Here is a 19100-nt window from a genome sequence, read left to right as displayed (position 1 = left end):
GTGCAATTTGTCCTGAGTACGCAGATACCTGATAAGTGGGGGGGAACGACTGTTTTGGCGCATGGCAGAGCTCAGAATGGAAGGAGCGCCGTTTGACTTTTTCAATGCAAAATTGGCTGGAATTCAGATTGGACGCCATGTCACGTTTGGAGAGTCCCTGATGTACCTAAACAGTGGAAACCCCCTACAAGTGACCCCATTTTGGAAACTAGACCCCCCAAGGAACTTATCTAGATATGTGGTGAGAACTTTGAACCCACAAGGGCTTTACAGAAGTTTATAACGTACAGCGGTACAATTAAAAAATCATATTTTTTCCACAAAAATGATCTTTTCACCCCAATTTTTATTTTCCCAAGGGTAACAGGACCCTAACAGTTATTGTGCAATTTGTCCTGAGTACGCTGATACCCCACATGTGGGGGTAAACCACTATTTGGGCGCATGGCAGAGCTCGGAAGGGAAGCAGCGCCATTTGACGTTTTTGGCTGGAATTGAGATCGGACACCATGTCGCGTTTGGAAAACCCCTGATGTACCAAAACAGTGGAAACCCCCCACAAATGACACCATTTTGGAAACTAGACCCCCTAAGGAACTTATCTAGATGTGTGGTGAGAACTTTGAACCCCCATGGGCTTCACAGAAGTTTATAACATAAAGCCATACAATTAAAAAATCATATTTTTTCAACAAAAATGATCTTTTCACCCTCAATTCTTATTTTTCCAAGGGTAACAGGACCCTAAAAGTTATTGTGCAATTTGTCCTGAGTACGCTGATACCCCACATGTGGGGGTAAACCACTATTTGGGCGCATGGCAGAGCTCGGAAGGGAAGCAGCGCCATTTGACGTTTTTGGCTGGAATTGAGATCGGACACCATGTCGCGTTTGGAAAACCCCTGATGTACCAAAACAGTGGAAACCCCCCACAAATGACACCATTTTGGAAACTAGACACCCTAAGGAACTTATCTAGATGTGTGGTGAGAACTTTGAACCCCCATGGGCTTCACAGAAGTTTATAACATAAAGCCATACAATTAAAAAATCATATTTTTTCCACAAAAATGATCTTTTCACCCTCAATTCTTATTTTTCCAAGGGTAACAGGGCCCTAAAAGTTATTGTGCAATTTGTCCTGAGTACGCTGATACCCCACATGTGGGGGTAAACCACTATTTGGGGGCATGGCAGAGCTCGGAAGGGAAGCAGCGCCATTTGATGTTTTTGGCTGGAATTGAGATCGGACACCATGTCGCGTTTGGAAAACTCCTGATGTACCAAAACAGTGGAACCCCCCACAAATGACACCATTTTGGAAACTAGACCCCCTAAGGAACTTATCTAGATGTGTGGTGAGCACTTTGACCCCCCCAGTGCTTCACAGAAGTTTACAACGCCCGGGCGTGAAAATAAAAAATTCGTATTTTTTCCACAAACATGATCTTTTAGTCACCATTTTTTTATTTTCCCAAGGGTACCAGGAGAAATTGGACCCCAAAAGTTGTTGTCCAATTTGTCCTGAGTATGCTGATACCCCATATGTGGGAGAAAACTACTGTATGGACACACGTCGTGGCTCGGAAGGGAAGTAGTGACGTTTTGGAATGCAGACTTTGATGGAATGGTCTGCGGGTGTCATGTTGCCTTTGGAGAGCCCCTAATGTACCTAAACAGTGGAAACCCCCCACAAATGACACCATTTTGTAAACTAGACCCCCCAAGGAACTTATCTAGATGTGTGGTGAGCACTTTGACCCCCCCAGTGCTTCACAGAAGTTTACAACGCCCGGGCGTGAAAATAAAAAATTCGTATTTTTTCCACAAACATGATCTTTTAGTCACCATTTTTTTATTTTCCCAAGGGTACCTGGAGAAATTGGACCCCAAAAGTTGTTGTCCAATTTGTCCTGAGTATGCTGACACCCCATATGTGGGAGAAAACTACTGTATGGGCACACGTCAGGGCTCGGAAGGGAAGTAGTGACGTTTTGGAATGCAGACTTTGATGGAATGGTCTGCGGGTGTCATGTTGCCTTTGGAGAGCCCCTAATGTACCTAAACAGTGGAAACCCCCCACAAATGACACCATTTTGTAAACTAGACCCCCCAAGGAACTTATCTAGATGTGTGGTGAGCACTTTGACCCCCCCAGTGCTTCACAGAAGTTTACAACGCCCGGGCGTGAAAATAAAAAATTCGTATTTTTTCCACAAACATGATCTTTTAGTCACCATTTTTTTTATTTTCCCAAGGGTACCAGGAGAAATTGGACCCCAAAAGTTGTTGTCCAATTTGTCCTGAGTACGCTGACACCCCATATGTGGGAGAAAACTACTGTATGGACACACGTCGGGGCTCGGAAGGGAAGCAGTGACGTTTTGGAATGCAGACTTTGATGGAATGGTCTGCGGGTGTCATGTGCGTTTGGAGAGCCCCTGATGTACCTAAACTATTGAAACTCCCCACAAGTGACCCCATTTTGGACACTAGACCCCCCACGGAACTTATCTAGATGTGTGGTGAGCACTTTGAACCCCCAAGTGCTTCACAGAAGTTTATAACACTCGGACGTGAAAATAAAAAAATCATTTTTTTCCACAAAAATGATATTTTTGCCCCCAATTTTTTATTTTCCTAAGGGTAACAGGAGAAATTGGACCCCAAAAATTGTTTTGCAATTTGTCCTGAGTAGGCTGATACCCTACATGAGGGGGTAAAACACTGTTTGGGCGCATAGCAGAGCTTGGAAGGGAAGGAGCACCATTTGACTTTTTCAACTCAGAATTGGCTGGAATTGAGATCAGACGCCATGTTGCATTTGGAGAGCCCCTGATGTGCCCAAACAGTGGAAACCCCCAATTCTAACTCCAACCCGAACCCCAACACGCCCCTAACCCTAGCCCTAACCCTAGCCCTAACCCTAGCCCTAACCCTAGCCCTAGCCCTAACCCTAACCCTAGCCCTAACCCTAACCCTAGCCCTAACCCTAACCCTAACCTAACCCTACCCCAACACACCCCTAGCCCTAACCCTAGCCCTAACCCTAATGGAAAAATGGAAATAAATACATTTTTTTAATTTTATTATTTTTCCCTAACTAAGGGGGTGATAACGGGGGGTTTGATTTACGATTTATGGCGGTTTTTATGTTTGGCGGCTGTCACACGCTAAAAGACGCTTTTTATTGTAAAAATAGTTTTTGCATCACCACATATTGAGAGCTATAATTTTTCCGTATTTTGACCCACCGAGTCATGTGAGGTCTTATTTTTTGCGGGACGAGTTGACGTTTTTATTGGTACCATTTTCGGGCACGTGAAATTTTTTGATCGCTTTTTATTCCGATTTTTGGGACGCAGAATGAACAAAAACCAGCGTTTCATGAATTTCTTTTGGGGGGGGTGCGTTTACACCGTTCCGCGTGCGGTAAAATTGATAAAGCGGTTTTATTCTTTGGGTCAGTACGGTTACAGCGATACCTCATTTAGGTCGTTTTTTTATGTTTTTGTCGGTTTTATGCAATGAAAACTATTTTATATAAAAAATAATTATTTTTGCATCGCTTTATTCTGTGAGTTATAACTTTTTTATTTTTTCGCTGATGATGCTGTGTGGTGGCTTGTTTTTTGCGGGACAAGATGACGTTTTCAGCGGTACCATGGATATTTATATGCGTCTTTTTGATCGCGCGTTATTGCACTTTTTGTTTGGCGGTATGATAATAAATCATTATTTTTTGCTTCGTTTTTTATTTTTATTTTTTAAGGGGTTCGCTAAAGGGGTTAACTAATGGGACAGTTTTATAGGGCAGGTCGTTATGGACGCGGCGATACCTAATATGTGTACATTTATTGTTTTTTTTTTTTATTATTTTAAAAAAATGAATTTATTGGGGAATATTTTTTTTTTTTTTACTAATTTATTTGGCGATTTTTTTAAATTTATTTTTACACTTTTTTTTAATTTTTTTTTACTTTATTACATAGTCCCAGGTGGGACATCACTGTCCTGTGACAGATCGCTGATCTGTCACATCACAGATCACTGTGACAGATCAGCAATCTGTCACAGGCAGTGTACAAGGCTTCCTCATGCCTGCGCTTTGCAGGCACTGAGGAAGCCAGCTTCCCCAGGCCCCCGAAGGCCCCCGTCGCCATCTTGGATTCGGGGGCCTGGAGGAAAGGAGCCCCCTCGCAGCAGCGCTGCACATTGCGCTGCCGTGGGGGGCTCAGGGAAGCACGGAGGGAGCCCCCTCCCTGCCGATGCTTCCCTTTAACTCCCGGTACACCGCGATCGCGTTTGATCGCGGTGTGCAAGGGGTTAACGTGTCGGGGGTGGTCCGTGACCGCCCCTGACACATTGTGCCGGGTGTCAGCTGTGATAATCAGCTGACACCCGGCCGCGATCAGCGGCGCTCACCACGTGGGCGCCGCTGATCGCGGTAGACGTACTATCCCGTCCCCGGTCATACGGGCCCGGGTACCGTGGACGGGATAGTACGTCTCATGTCAGGAAGGGGTTAATAGACAAGTCAGAGCATGTTAAAGTAGGAATGGCTGCCGGGTGATAAACTGTAAGTCTTAGAGAAGTTTTGAGGAAGTTAGTACAGACAGGGCCAGGGAGCCCTAGCATCCACATGGGCTATAGGCCCGGACAGCTTGGCAGTCCCGTAATGTTTAAGCGCTGCAACCCACGTTACCCACGGCCACTGTGTGTCATAGCAGTGGGCCAGTGCAGGAAATTAAGAATGTGGCAACTTATCACCTGGGCAGATGCTTTTAGGGCAGGAATCGGTTGGACATCTGAGATGAAGGAAGTTGGAGCTTCGACGAGATCGGTACAGATGGGCCGGATGCTTTACCAGAGGCAACCGAATTTGATGACTGATGATTTAGAGTATGGGGTGAAACAGGCAGAAGGAATTGTCATCATGGCGAGGTCAGGCCAGGAAGGCACTGGAGAGCGGTCTAGGACAGTTCAGTCTGGACGTGTACTGCACAGAAGCGACAGCCAAAAAGGGAAAGATGAGGAAACCAGTAAATGTCTTGATGTACCAACTGTGGACATAACGTGTGAAGTACTCAGTAAAGAAAGTGTTAACGTTAACTATGTCTCCATTCCTGGGGGTTGCCTGGAAGAGGGACCGTTATCACCTGGGAAGTGCCCAGAGGAAGCTGAACCTGGTAATGCAGGTATGGAGAAGATTTTTCTGTAGGGGAAGGATTGGACATGAATATAGCAGTTATTCAGGTCATGACTACAGTCCTGTCCCTCCCTTACAAAAGCACCAAAACATAAAAAAATTACATAAATGAGGTGTGGAGAAACAGGGCTAGTGGGTGCTCTCGTCCGCTGGCCCGGCTGTCTTTAGCAAGACTGCATGGACCAGGGCTCATACCACTGAACGCCCGCTCTCTCATTGTGGGCAGAACACTACACAGACAGCACAGGGTTAGGGTAAAACAGTGTGGCCAAGCTTTATTGAACCACAACACCCACTAGCAAACAGAACATTTCCAGCAATTTCCCCAAGGTGGTGCACATTACTAGGTCTTACCCCTCCGCTGATTCACCTAGATGCTAGTTATGTCAGAGCTCCCAGGGTCGCTATTCCACCTGTGATAACACACAGAGGAGGTCACGACAAGTGTAGGGAGATAACCATGAGCAGTCCTGTGTTCTTTCAGCTGGGTCTGACATACCCTCAGCTGGGAACCTGAAGAGTTTCTCATCCGCTGGGTGTTTAGCAGAATGTCTGACTGGGAGCTCTAAGTGATGACATGAGACCTGGTCTCTCTCTCTCAGGGTCTTTTTATACCCAAGGCAGGTAAGCTATTTTTAGAATTACCCAATGTCCTTCAGTACACGCTCACAGCCTTTCCCTATCTACATTCAAGTCAACAAACTGATTACAGAGTATAAACAAACACTATGTTACATGTTATATCATTGTGCAAGTCAGCCTTCTTGACGACCAGAATCCACACTTAAATACCGAAGTCAAATATACAAACGGTCAATTTCTCCAGGCCTGCAAAAACATAGCCGTCTGGGCAATTAAGATATACTCTGGTCTCTTCACATGAGGTATGGCTGTAATCGTACTGACCCGAAGAATAAAGTTGCTTTATGAATTTTACCACATGTTAAACAGCATTAAAAAAAAAGTCCTGATTTGCTGGTTTTGGTTCATTCTGCCTCCTAAAAATCAGAATAGAAAGCTATCAAAAAATGTTATGTGCCTGAAAATGGTACCAATAAAAACATCAACTTGTAGTGCAAAAAAACAAGCCCTCACATGACTCAAGCCTTCACATGATTCAAGCCCTCACATAGCTCTCAAAATATGGTGATGCAAAACCTAGCTTTTGCCAAAAAATTAATCTTTTACTTTATGACAGCAGCCCAATATAAAAAGTTATATATCTGGTATCACTGTAATAGCAACGACGCGAAGAATAAAGCCATCTAATCACTTATACCACCTGAGAAACGGCGTAAAAATAAATAAAACAAGTTCTTCACCTACTGTCGATTTGTTCATTCTGCCTCCCAAACATCGCGGTAAAGCTCGGCTCAAATTTGTCCTGCATGCTTTGCTGAGCGCTTACATCGGGGTTTCTGTGTAAATCTCTGAAATATGTCATTCAGACGGAACCCCCGGAGGAAAATTCTCTATAATGAGGCAGGAGGTACTATAGATGTTGTTTGGCCTCCGATCCGACTGTGTCCGTCTTTTTAGGCATGCATAAAAGCGTGGTCAACCACATTTTTGTGCACTTTTGAAAAGGAGGACACTGCTGAACAAAGGCCAGACAGAGTCCAGCTTCATCTAAATCACGCCATTTGGAGATTTAGATGGCAAACCCGATGTAAAGTGCTCAACCTTGAGCGCCGGATAAATGAGATCCCAAATGTTATGTCAAATATTCCCAATAAAAGCTTCAACCAAATCCACAAGAAAAGGTCCGTCATCTATTTGCTGAAATATAGAGGATTTCCTTGTTATTGGTAGCGCAAAGTCTCTGGAAAAGCGCTATGCCCCAACCCCCCCAAAAGAGCTCCACAGTGGGCCTACACAACAGTTAGCGTGCTTATGTTTGGCAGGGGTGTAATTTGCAAAATGAGGTTACTTGAGGGGGGCTTTCTGCTCTTTTAGCACTTAGAGGCTCTGTATATGGAGTCTGCAAATTTTTCTAGGCAAATCTGCGCACCAGAAGTCAAATAGCACTCTGTCCCTCTTGAGTCTCGCCGTGTGACTAAGCAGTACTGTACAGTCAAATATGGGTACTGTCAATTAAGCAGAATTTGTGTGACAAATTTTGGTGCCATTTTTACCTATTTCCCCATGTGAAAATGTAAAATCTGGGGCTTATGCAAAATTTTTGTGGTAAAATTGTACTTATTTTTTCTTCACTGCCCAATGGTAAAAAATTCTGTAACATCCTGTTAAGGTTGGCGGAACGCACCAAATAAAATATAGTAGTAAGGTGCGTTCACAACCCGGGGTCCACCGTGCAGAGATAGAACCTGCTGCTAGGCAATGGCGGACACAAGATGGCGGTTGAGCACTGAAGACACGCGGGCACCATGCAAAATCTTACCTTGTGTGGTATCTTTGATTATGAGGAAGGTGAGGGATCAGCCTAAAACTACAAGAAGTCACAAAGAAAACCATTGGTAACACATTATGCCTTAAAAGTTTCAAATCCTGCAGTGCCCACAAGGTCCCCCTGCTCAACAAGGCACATGTGCAGGCCCGTCTGAAGTTTGCCAATGAACACGTGGATGATTCTGTGAGTGATTGGGAGAAGGTTCTGTGGTCAGATGAGACAAAAATTGAGCTGTTTGGCATTAACTCAACTCGCCGTGTTTGGAGGAAGAGAAATGCTGCCTATGACCCAAAGAACACAGTCTCCACTGTCAAGCATGGAGGTGGAAACATTATGTTTTGGGGGTGTTTCTCTGTTAAGGGCACAGGACTACTACACTGCATCAATGGGAGAATGCATGGAGCCATGTACCGTAAAACCCTGAGTGACAACCTCCTTCCCTCCGCTCGGACATTAAAAATGGGTCGTGGCTGGGTCTTCCAGCAAGACAATGACCCAAAACATACAGCCAAGGCAACAAAGGACTGGCTAAAAAAGAAGCACATTAAAGTCATGGAGTGACCCAGCCAGTCTCCAGACCTTAATCCTATATAAAACTTATGGAGGGAGTTGAAGCTCCCAGTTGCCAAGCGGCACCCTCAAAATCTTAATGATTTAGAGATGATCTGCAAAGAGGAGTGGACCAAAATTCCTCCTGACATGTGCGCAAACCTCATCATCAATTACAAAAAAAGTCTGATGCTGTGCTTGCCAACAAGGCTTTTGCCACCAAGTATTAAGCCTTGTTTGCCAGAGGTATAAAATACTTATTTCTCACTGCAAAATGCAAATACATTTCTATAATTTATACAATGTGATTTTCTGGATTTTATTTTTGAAATTCTATCTCTCAATGTTAAAATTAGCCTACCCTTAAAATTATAGACTGGTCAAGTCTCTGTCAGTGGGTAAACTTACAAAATCAGCAAGGGATCAAATACTTATTTCCCCCACTGTAGTTCTCTTAGGGGTGTATGCCGCCAGACCCGAAGATTTATTTATTTTAATCTTATTTAGCCGGGTTCGCACCAATTAGGTTAGATTGATGACCCTCAATATTGGGTTTTCTTTGTCTCTCGGCATTTCACCTAGCATTTTATTTTCCACCATGAATACCGTGTAGAAGAAGGTGTTTAATAAATTAGCTTTTTCCTTGTCATCTACAACCATTCTTTTCTCACAATTTTTTAAGGGACCTACACTTTCACTTTTGATTCTTTTATTATTGATATAGTTGAACAGTTTGGGATTAGTTTTACACTCCTTAGCAATGTGCTTCTCTGTTTCCTTTTTGGTAGCTTTATTTAGTTTTTTAGATAAAGTATTTTTGTCCCTATAGTTTTTTAGAGCTTCAACCTGCTTTAGTAGATTAAAAGCTTTCTTTTTACTGTTAATTTCCTCTCACTTCTTTGTTTAGCCACATTGGGTTTTTCCTATTTCTCGTCCTCTTATTCCCACAATGCTTAGGCTACTTTCACACTAGCGTTTTTCAGTGCTGCGTTTGGTGCGCACATCAAACGTGTTGCAAAAACGCATACACATGCATGTAAACGCTTTTTTTTTCGCATCATCGTGCGTGTTAAGGCAAAAAAAAAAACCGCAGCGTTTGTATGCGTATGCAAGCGTTTTCCATGCGTTTGCTTTATTTATGCGCATGATGTCACAATCACAGGAGGAAAAATCATTGACCAATTAGTGCAACAGACTCCACCAATTGGACAGCAGTGGGCGTGTGTTATGGAAATTTGTTATATAGACCCTGTTTTCAGCATAATTCTTCACATTTGCTTGCTTTTTATATTGACGACATGGATCTCTGCTGGAAGAGTTTTCACTTCAACTTGGATCTGGACATCAGGATGGCTCAGGCTCATTCAGTTGCTTGCCATGAACAAAGGGAGAGAGAGAGACAGCAAAGACGGCAGCGCCGGCGTTTGTGGATACATCCGATTGTTGAACTCCGTGAGAGCCGTGGAGCGTACCACACCCTCTACAACGAGCTACAGGCAAACCCGGAGAAATGTATGGACTATACACGGATGTCCCAACAAAGTTTCATGTATTTGCTTGGTCGTGTCCAAGATGTCATCCAGAGACAGGACACACATCTCCGTCGTGCGATTCCTCCCGAGGAACAGCTCCTGGTCACATTACAGTACATAGTATTTAAAACCCAATGCCTGCAGAATTTTATCTGTTCTCAGATGTACTATTCCAAAGCTTGCTGAATTCTTTATTTGCCATGTACTTAACCAAAGGCTGCAGCATTATTTTTATATCAGTAAAGAAAAGGCTGAAGATTTATTTTTTAATGCCCTTTTTTATTTTTTTTAAAGTTTTTTGTTTATGGTGTTGTAAAAAACAATATGCACAGATATTAATTTTTTGTTGTTTCTTTGTGTCGCAGATTCCTGGCTACTGGAGAGACCCTCTCTTCACTGCACTTCCAGTACAGGCTTGGAATATCCACTTTGTCTGGAATAGTTGTGGACACCTGCCGGGCTTTGTGGGACCTTCTCTGTCCAGAATTTCTGCCCCTGCCCACAGTGGACAAGTGGATTGAACATGCAGAAAGATTCTGGACAGTCTGCAATTTCCCCAACTGTTTAGGTGCGGTGGATGGGAAACACATCTGGATTATAAAACCCAAAAGAACAGGCTCGGAGTACTATAACTATAAAAAGTACTTCTCTACAGTTCTCATGGCCATTTCTGATGCAGACTGTAAGTTTGTTGCAGTGGATATTGGTGCATTTGGCCATGGGAATGACTCCCAGGCTTTTAAGAACTCAGACATGGGCCGGAGGTTGTATGGCAACCAGTTCAATTTTCCCATGCCACGGTCTCTTCTCTACACCGAAGGTCTGCCACAGCCCTTTGTAATGGTTGGTGATGAGGCATTCCAGATGTGCCAAAACCTCCTCAAGCCCTACTCCAGCCGTGACCTGGACCATACCAAAGAATTTTTAATTACAGGCTGACCAGGGCAAGAAGAACTGTAGAGTGTGCCTTTGGAATACTTGTCTCCAGATGGCGCATTCTCAGCACAGCCATTAATCTTAAACTGGAAACAGTGGATGAGGTGGTGAAGGCGTGTGTGGTTCTACACAATTTTGTGATGGTTAGAGAGCACCCGAATTTTGAACTCGATGATGCCGCTCCTATCCCCTTGCCTGAATTTAATCAGCACCCTCTCAGGTTATCCGTTGAAGTAGGGCAAATGAGGGACCAATTTGCTGCCTACTTCAACTCAGATGTAGGACGGGTGGCCTGGCAAGAGCAAATGGTGTAACCAAGTTTACTTTCGTGTGTATGTTAATAAAAACCTGTGTTGATACCTGTACTGAGTGCACTCTGTCTTTTTACACTTCAATACAATAATCAACTGGCCTGGTGTAAGAGTCAATTCACGATGCTGGGTTTTGTGCATCATGAATTTACTAGTACTCCTGACCAGGTGAGTATACATACACAAAAGTTGTATGATCTTTATTGTCTTTACACTTTGAGTTCAATGTGATGCGACGGTGGAGATAAAACAAATAATTTTTGTGTCACCTGGCATGATGCTAACAATAGTGATTTTGGACTGCAGTTGCATCCCTCACTATTTATGACACCTAACGCTGTGACTATAAATATTATTTGTAGTATCCTCACTGTGGCTTCAGTTTTAACACAGACAGTAGACAAAATAAAGTTTATACAACTAATACAATACCCAGGCCTGGTGTCATGCTGAAGTGAGGACGCCAAAAGTAAAGCATCCAGACTTCATAAGGTTATCACACATGGGCAGGAGAATACACATAAGAGGTAACCTGCAGCATCGCAACAGTCTGATAGAAATATATGCAGACAGAAGCGACGCTGCTGGTTAAAACTCATGTGTATTAACCTGGCCAGGTGTGATAGTTATAATAAAAGGGCAGGGTATTGTACATATGGTGTGTATTTTCCCCATCATCTCATTTTTTCAACACAGAATAGAAGATGTGGTTAATTACAAGGTATATCTACAATAACCTTGGATTGTATCCCAAAAAGTTAAATGATGTGAAAACACCATAGTCAATTAACTGTTTAGGATACAATACAAGTCAAGGTAACAATAGATAGGCCTTGCACTCAACTCCATCCTCTATTCAGTATGTGCTATATTACCTTACTGAAGAGACTGTTGTGGAAAATAAAAGTCATATAGATTAGAGTTTTTGACTACACATAGCTCAAAGATTGACACGCGAAGCATGTGTCAGTAGTGGAGCTATGTGTTGACAAAAACGCCAAATGTATGGTGCAGTGTGTGTACGCCGCAGTGTGTGTAGGTGGCGAAAGACACATTAAACAAACCTTTTTTTGAAACATAAAAATTGCACATTTATTTTTTAGTAGAAAAAAATGTATTTTCCTTTTAAAGGACGTTTGGGGGAAGAGTGGGATACTTTGGGGGTGTGGAGAGATGAGGAACGGCTGGAAATTGAGGAAGGAGTTCTAGGGGAAGGGGCTACTAAAGTACTGGGGGAAGGTAGATCAGGTATGGAAACGGAGGCAGTTTGAGAAACATTGGAAGGAGAGGGGGGACTGACTAACAAAGTCTTTTGTTTCTTCTTATTTGTGGCAGGAGTCACCTGCCTGGACCGAACACCATATGACTGCCTTACATTGGCTGACCGACTAGAGATGGTGGACCATGTCTTGGCAGAATAAAATACGGAATGTGGGTCTCCCCTAGGCTGCTCGGTGGTGGCGCTGGCGGTGCTCCTTGAAGGAGAAATTGTGGTGATGGTGCTCAACGAAGAAGTGTGAGCGGGGCTTCTGGTGGGAGAAGTGGTGGCGGTGCTCCTATCAGACGAAGTGGTGGCGGTGCTCTTCTGATGAGGAGTGTTGGCAGTGCTATGAGGAGGCGAAGCGGTGGCGGTGTTCCTGTGAAGAGTAGTGGTGGCGGTGCTCCTATGAGGAGATGTGGTGGCGGTGCTCCACTGATGAGTGGTGGCTGTGCTCCACTGATGAGTGGTGGAGGTGCTCCTTGAATGGTGAGGATTTGTGCCGGTGCTCTCATAATGATAAGTGACTCTGTGCTCCGAACAGGAGAAGAGGTGGCGGTGGACCAAGCAGATTTTCCGCTTGTGGTGTGCCAAGATCAGGTAACGGTGGCAGTACTGGTGCTCCAGACAGGAGCAGCACTTGACATGGTGGTGGCGGGGGTGGAGTGACCAGCAGCACTCGGCATTGGTGTGGTATAGTGGTGTCTGGCTTGGCAAGGAATGCATGTGGCCGTGCAGTGATATGCAGCAGAAGTCGGTAATGTGGTGAAGCGAGACAGTGGTGGCACAGGTGGGAATGACAACACTGACTGCTGCACATACTGATTCTGCTGCATAGCTACACAGCCCTTATTTTATCTACCTTCCTTCCAAACAATGTTGCTTGTTTAGGGGGTGGATTTACCAAGTGTCTAGACATTGTTTACTCTGAAATTGCGCGTGCTCACAATGCGCCGACATGCGCAGTACACAGCGCACGTCAGCGCCACCATAGACTCTAATGCTAATTTTTTGCGCATTGCGTGCGCTGATGTGCGCATGCGATTTTTTTTTTAATGACGTGGGCCAGAACAAAAAATGCAACATGTAGCGTCCGGCGCGTCTGATCGCACACCTGGAAAATGCGCAGCGCACTCAAACGCTGAGGCATGCGTGCAATCGCTGGACACTGCGCCCGCCATTTTAAAGATAGGGGACATTTGCGCGTGCGATCGTTAACGCACGATGCGCTGCGTGTTAAAACGCTAGTGTGAAACCAGCCTTAAAGTGCCTATTTAGGATGTTCTTAAACATTTCCTATTTGTATTCTTATTTCTGAGGACATTGTCCCAGTCAATCAGATTAAGGGCATCTCTAAGCTGGTCAAACTTTGCCTTCCTAAAGTTCAGTGTTTTATGACTCTCTGACAAGTCCCCCTAGCGAAAGACAAGTGAAACTGTACAATATTGTGGTTGCCATTTCCTAGATGCCCGACGACCTGCAGATCTGTTATTCTGTAAGGTCTATTAGATAGTATTAGGTCTAAAAGTGCTGCTCCTCTGGTTGGATTCTGCACCAATTGTGAAAGATAATTTTTCTTGGTTATTAACAGAAACCTGTTGCCTTTATGGGTTTTGCAGGTCTCTGTTTCCCAGTTAATATCCAGGTAGTTAAAGTCCCCCATAACAAGGACCTCATTATGGGTTGCAGCTTCATCTGTCTGCCTTAGTAGTAGACTTTCCATTATTTCTGTTATATTTGGGGGTTTGTAACAGACCCCAGTGAGAAATTTGTTACTATTTTTCCCTCCATGTATTTCGACCCATATGGACTCGACATCCTCCTCCCTTAAAATGGACTTTAGCAAGACTTTACATAAAGACAAACCCCTCCTCCTCTCAGATTTTTACTACACAGACTGTAACCGTGTAAGTTATCTACCCAGTCATAGCTTTCATCTAACCATATCTTGTCATAGTTACCTGTAGATATTTCTGCTTCTTGTTCTTCAAGCTTGTTTGCTAGGCTTCTGGCATTTGCGAGCATGCAGTTTAGAGGGTTTTTTTGTTCCAATCTCCTCCCTGTGGATTGTTTTAGAAATGTTCTTGCCTCCCTTCAGACTATGTTATCTTGGGTCTTCTTTGCCGCACCTCATATTCTTCATCAGTATATTTTCTGGCTTCATGTTCATGTCTAACATTTTTCTTCCTGTCCCCTCTTCTTCTAGTTTAACGCTCTCCTGATGAGTGTAGCAAGTCTTCTGGCGAATGTGTGTTTCCCAGGTTTGTTGAGGTGTACTCCGTCTCTGGCGAGGAGTCCGTTGTACAGGTAATTCACGCTGTTGTCCAGGAATCCGAATCCTTGTGGTCTGCACCATCGTGTTAACCAGTTGTTCGCATCAAGGATCCTGTTCCATCTCCTGGTGCCATGCCCGTTTACGCATCCAGTTCCTGTTCCTTTACTTTCTTCCCTAAGGCCTGTTTCACACATCATTTTTTCCAGCTCAGTCAAAATCCACCAAAAAGTGAAAATGGCGGATCCGCTAAAAATGTGTAAAAACTGATGCAAGAGGATGGTACGGATCCGTTTTTTGACGGATCCGCTATACGGATTTTTGTACGGATCCATCAAAAACCGGATCCGTTCCATCCGCTGGCATCCGTTGGATCCGTTTTCTGACGGATCCGTTTTTCCACACCTCCAAAATGGGATGCTGCCAAATATGATTGGCTCTTGGAAAATGCTCCCAAATGTGATTGGATCCTGGAAACTAGGGAAAACTATATCTATGGTGTTGTAAAACAATATCTTTGAAAGGTTTTCGAGCTAGTGGCAGAGATGGAAGGAGTCATAGCGAATATTAACAGCTTCTGTGCGGAATTTGATTTTCACTGCAATCGGTTGGCAATTATTGCTCTCCAGAGGGAGAAAAGAAGACTGCGACTCCTGCGTTGGAGAAGGAAGAGACGACGGCAGTGGATTCATCCGATAAATGCACAGAGATTTACACTTGGCGTGTTTTCTACACTGTATCTAGAATTGAGGGATAATCCAGACAAGTTCTTCAATTATGTGCGGATGAGACAGGACCTGTTTGAGATATTGGTGGAGCGTGTTGGAGCGCAAATTCGGAGAAGGGACACCTACATGCGCTTTTCTATTTCACCGGCGGAGCGTTTGATGGTGACCCTTCGGTAAGTTATCAATCTTTTTAAAGTTTTAAGATTCGGCAAACTTTTATTGTCATGTTATGGCTTGTAGTTTTTACTAATTTTACTTTTTCCCTTTTTTTACCGGATTCCTGGCAACTGTAGAATCCTTCACCTCCCTCCTTTACCAGTTCCAACTTGGGATATCAACAATATCTGGAATTGTCCAACAGACCTGCTGGGCATTGTGGGACTGCCTACACGAGGAGTACATCCCACAGCCAACACAGGAAAGGTGGTTGGAGATTGCGGACAACTTTCAAGAAATCTGCCAGTTTCCAAATTGTGTTGGTGCAGTTGATGGGAAGGATAATAGGATTGTGAAACCCATTGGATCTGGATCAGAATTTTTCAACTACAAGAAATTCTTCTCCATTGTACTGATGGCCATTGCAGACTCAAAATGCAAATTTATTGCGGTGGACATTGGAGCGTATGGTCGATCAAATGATTCTCAGGTATTCAAGATGTCCACAATGGGCCGTCGTTTGTATGGAGACAATTTTGATTTCCCACCTCCAAGACCACTCCCTGGAACAACAGGCCCACCAATGCCATTTGTGTGTGTTGGTGACAACGCATTTCAACTCTCCAAACATCTTCTCAAGCCCTATGGTAGTCATGGATTGACACACAGCAAAAAATATTTGACTATCGATTGACAAGAGCGCGAAGAGTGGTGGAGTGCGCTTTTGGGATTTTAACTGCAAAATGGAGAATGCTGTTAACGGCCATAAAAATGAAAACTGAAACTGTGGATGACGTGGTGAAAGCATGTGTAATCCTGCACAATTTTGGACTTTCAAAGGAACCTGTTTCCATGGAAGAAAATGTTTGTGAAACCACCTTGTGGGATTATCAGCAGACAAGTGTTCGGAGTACTGTGTCAGTGTCAAGAATGAGGGACACATTTGCGGATTATTTTCTGTCACCAGAAGGAAGAGTTGACTGGCAAGATGACAAGGTATAATTTTTTTTCTTTTTTTTACCAAGCTTCCTTTTTTGGATAAGAAACTTTAGTTATTTTTGGGGGTAATAACAGTGTTTGTGTTTTTTTTACCGTTACACCACCGTGTACTTTGAAATGTTACCAAGTGTTGTGTTTTTTTACCTTTACACCACCGGTGTACTTTGAAATGTTACCAAGTGTTGTGTTTTTTTACCTTTAGGCTGTGTGCACACGATGCGTTTTTTTAAGCGTTTCCGCAGCGTTTGAGCTGGCTCAGACGCTGCAGAAATGCTTAAAAGATGCATCAAATTAATTAGCATGCGTTTTTGGCTTTCTGTGCCAATGCATGCGTTTTTAACCGCTCAGGAATCGCTTAGCGGCTAAAAACGCAGCATGCTCATTAAATTCCGCATTGCTGAGTGTTTTTAGCCATCCCCAATGATCCCAGAAATCGCGTGTCAAAAAACGCGTCAAAAATCGCGCAAAAAACGCGCGGAAAAAGACGCGCGATTTCTGGGAAGGGGATCCTTTTCCTGAGCGTTTAAAAACACTAGCGTGTGCACATAGCCTTACACCACCGGTGTACTTTGAAATTTTACCAAGTGTTGTGTTTTTGTATCTGTACACCACCGGTGTACTTTCAACCTTTACCAACTAAAGAAAAAAGTAAACTACACAATAATATTGTTTTGAAACAAACACATGTTTATTTTTGCATTTTTTAAAAATATACTGTTATTTTAATTTTTTAGAAAACTGTTTAATTTGTTTTAGAAAATTAAAGATGCCGGTATTGTTGGGTGGAGATATCATGAGAGGGGTTAACAGGGTTGACCACATCGAGGGGAGGTGGAGGACTGGGAACGGAGTTGGTGAGGATCAGAAGTGGAAGGGGGGTTGAAAACATTAGGTTGGGACAGGAGTTGATGGACAGAGGAGGTTTGTGGGAACATTGAAGGTGTGTGTGGGGGTGGGTATGGTGAGGGCATTGGGGTATAATGCAATGGGGAAGGAAGGTACTGGGAAGAATGGAATGGGGAACTAGAGAAAGGAGAAGGAGTGGTAGGAGGATGGATGGTGGTGGAAGGATGGACAGAGGGAGGATGGACGGTGGAATGAGATGATGGAATAGGTGCATGCGATGCTTCGGACACTGCAGCAACTAGAGCACTGTGACAGGCTTGCATCACATGCATCTGCTGGTGAGTATTTAAACCTTCCATTTGCCGGACAACTGAATGAAGAAAAATATGTCTCGACATCTGGTTTGACTCTGCATTCAACCGTTCCATGTAGCTTCTGAGTTCCATGATACTTTGATTGATCATGTTCAACCCAGAAGCTAACTGTTGCCCAAAAACGTGGAAAGCATTCTGGACGGATGAGTTCAGACTCAAACAGTCAGACAAGGTCATCCTTTCCAGACCTCTCAGATGCTGCCGTCCAGAACCAAAAGTTGGTCGAGATGTTGCAGCAGTGTCAGAGGGGTGGGGTAAAGGGTACTGTAAATCGTCACCTGCAGCTTCATGTGATGAAGTCTGCCATGATGCTCCAGTGCGGGTGGAGGGGATAGAGAGATAAGACAAGAGGGAAGGTAGAGAGGGGTCGGATACTCGATGTGGTCACCGGTGGCGGTCTCCGAAGGGATCCCTCCAGAGGGAGGTAACTCAGAAGCAGGCTCCCGAGTGCTGCAGAAGGTGCTAAAAAAGAGAAAAAAATATTAATATATTGATTTCATTTAACATTTCTGAAAAAAAAAATAGGTTAAACATGTAAACATTTGTACTACAGAAATGGTGTGTGGAATATTTACCTTCTGCTCACCATCGTCGACCGGAGGAAAGAGAGGGCTCGGTAATGTTTATACTGGGTGCTTTTGCGTCCTCTCGATCCACTCGGGGCCTGCATCTCCTTGTTGAAGTCCCTCTTGAAGCGATCCCTGAGCAACCGACACCGTATGATAACCCTGTCACCTGTGAAGGAAAAAAAAAAAAGTTGTTAGTATTCAACACTTCACGTGCTGTAATATAAGTTACTGAAATTGGAATACTTACGCACAAAATCCCTGGCCCTCGCATCAAGCTCCTCCCAGTTCTCAACAACCTCCGAACACACCTCATCCCATAGCCGTCGGGTGGTTGGTCGGCATGTAAGCTGTTTGCCATGTTCCACAGCGGCTCCCGTGGTTGCACAACCTCAATGAGGGTGTCCACATCATTGATGACTGAATCTTCAACAGGTCTGTGGGGAGCACGCTGTGAAACCTGTGAAGAAGAAAAATAAAACAAAAAAAAAATTATTACATTCAAACACATGAGGTTCATTAATCAATCACCCAAATAAAGGGTTACTTACCGTTCGCCGACCACCAGATGAATCGCCTCGACGACGATGGGATGTCCTGGGAGTCGCTCTAGTGCGAGCACCGGATTGTGAAGACTGTAAAAAAAAATAAAGGTATGTGGTTGGATGGATGTGGAGTTATTGTGTATGCTGAGATGAATGTTTGTGTTGGCTGTAGCATTATGTATGAATGTGAGTTTTTGTATGTGCTAAACTTACACTCTGCGCTCCCCCTCGTTGCATTTCTCCACCCTGCATGTCTCCTCCTGGAAGCTCCTCAGATTCAACTTCCTGTGAAAACATAACACATTCATATATTGTTAAAAAAAAATTTGGAAAATAACATTATAAAAAAAAATAATTTATATTACCTCAGTTCGCTGATGCTGTGAGGGGGAGCTCCCAGAAGAAGACA

Source organism: Dendrobates tinctorius, unplaced genomic scaffold, assembly GCF_039654945.1.
Source record: "Dendrobates tinctorius isolate UK_male_01 unplaced genomic scaffold, ASM3965494v1 ptg000388l, whole genome shotgun sequence".
NCBI classification, from domain to species: Eukaryota; Metazoa; Chordata; class Amphibia; order Anura; family Dendrobatidae; genus Dendrobates; species Dendrobates tinctorius.
The sequence above is the reverse complement of the archived record's forward strand: the minus strand, read 5'-3'. Positions refer to the sequence as shown.